The following is a 1,925-nucleotide window of genomic DNA, read 5'->3' as shown; positions in this document are numbered from 1 at the left end:
TTCTAGGGCAGACTAATATTCTGCATCCAAGGATGACAGAACAGCTCTTCTAATGAGGGCCTTTCCAAGTCCAGCATGGATAAACACCGCCTGATCAGATCTTGGCACTCTGGGCAGAGAAACCAAAAACCACCGGTTAGTTGGAGAAGGCTCCTATTGGCTTTGCCTCACCACTCCCATGCCCAGGCCATGCTGGATGTGCTCAGAGCTGGGCCTGAATATTCCCATCAATGCCCTGTTTTGGAGGAGAGCAGGACATGTGCCACCTCCTCAGCAGCTGCCAGTGCAGGATGCCCATGAGTCTGCTGCTGGCTCCCAGCACTGGCATTCCCTCGTGCCCAGAGATGAGGATCCACCTTGAGAGAGCCTTTGTGGCAGCGAGAGCTGATGGTCCCAGCTGATGTTCTAGCCCTTCCTGAAAGGGTGCTCCCCGCAGACCATCTGGTGCAGCAGGATGCCCAGGGACCAGATGGTAGCTGGCTTGCCATAGTACCGGCCAAAGTGGGTCCATTCCGGGGGGCTGTATGACCGTGTTCCTATGGAATACAGATGGAGTTCATCGGGGGATGCTGCTGCTCTCAGAGCCTGGCCGCAGCATCCCTGGGCATGTGGGGGCTGCCTCAGTGGCACACAGGGTGAGCACTGCCCTCTCGCCAGCACCTGGACTTGTGCACAAACTTAGGGTTGGAAAAGAAGCCACTGGTGTTTCAAGAGGGCAGTGGAAGCCCTGGCAAGGCCTGATCATAACAAGGAAGAACACAGTCAGTGCTGGGAAAAACCATGCTCTCATCCTCCCTGCCTGCATTGCCCCAAAAAACATTATGAACCCCAACAGACCAGGTGAGTGGAGCAGCCCAAGCCCTTTCTCACCTGCACACCAAACCAGCTGGGCACAGGTTCCGGTCCCCCCGTCTGCTACCCACACCCACGGATGTTTATGTTGGGCTGGCTGCCCCAGCACTAGTTATGGGCAGAGTGGGGGGCAAAGGCTGCCAGCAGGGCTAGAAGATGGCTACCCACTCAGCCCTGAGTTTCAAAAGAAACTCAGCTGAAGATTCAGTGCCATGAAGGGCCGCAAAAGAGAGAATCCCTGCTGCCACAGCCAGCTTGGGCTGGGAGATGTTGGGTCATGAGATGCTGGGCCCAGGAGCCCTGCGTGGGCTCACCTGCAAAGTGAGTGTAGGCTGTGTCTTGCAGGTAGGTGCCACAGCCAAAGTCAATCAGTTTGGCCTGCCCGGTGTCCAGGTCAACCAGGATGTTCCCTGGTTTGATGTCGCGGTGCAGGACCCCGCAGCTGGTGCAGTGCCGCACGGCCTCCAGCACCTGGCGGAACAGCACCCGCGCCTCCTCCTCGGGCAGGAACCGCCGTGCCCGAATGAAACGATGCAGGTCCTGACACCGCTCTGGCCGCTCCAGCACCATCAAGATGTCCTTGGGGAGCTCAAGCCACTCCAGCAGCTGGACCACACCAGAGAAGCCAGTGGACACCTTGGCCAGCAGCACGATCTCCAGGGGTGCGCTGGTGCCATCGGGCTGCGGGAGGAGCACGATGCCGTCAGTGGGGCTGATGCCGTGCCAGGCCTGGGGAAGCCCTCAGCCAGGCCGGGATGCTCTGTGCCCTGCGCTGGCCCCACGCCCGCTCTCCCTCGGGGCGTCCTGGCGGCTCCCACCGTGCCGGGCCCCGGCTCATCCCCGGCCGGCATCCCCGGCTACTGCCGCTGGCCCCGCTCACTCACCAGCTCGCCCCAGTGCAGGACGCGGTTCCGTGACACCCTTTTGATGGCCACCTGCAAGTCAAGGAGAGCAGCGGGCTCAGCTCGCCGCCTGCCCTGCCCAGCCCCATCCTCTGCCCTCCTCCTCCTCCTCCTCCGCCCCCTCCTCCTCGTCCGCCGCTCACCGGGGCGCCGTCCGAGAGCCGCGTGGCC

At 61.5% G+C, this 1,925-nt stretch overlaps 1 pseudogene; it reads right to left on the bottom strand.

Annotated features, from left to right (window-relative positions):
* Positions 1 to 270: 270 nt before the first annotated feature.
* On the bottom strand, positions 271 to 1,703 carry LOC141725603 (serine/threonine-protein kinase pim-1-like; annotated as a pseudogene).
* Between the last annotated feature and the right edge of the window lie 222 nt (positions 1,704 to 1,925).

This window comes from Zonotrichia albicollis, chromosome 30, assembly GCF_047830755.1.
Source record: "Zonotrichia albicollis isolate bZonAlb1 chromosome 30, bZonAlb1.hap1, whole genome shotgun sequence".
NCBI classification, from domain to species: Eukaryota; Metazoa; Chordata; class Aves; order Passeriformes; family Passerellidae; genus Zonotrichia; species Zonotrichia albicollis.
The sequence above is the reverse complement of the archived record's forward strand: the minus strand, read 5'-3'. Positions and strand labels throughout refer to the sequence as shown.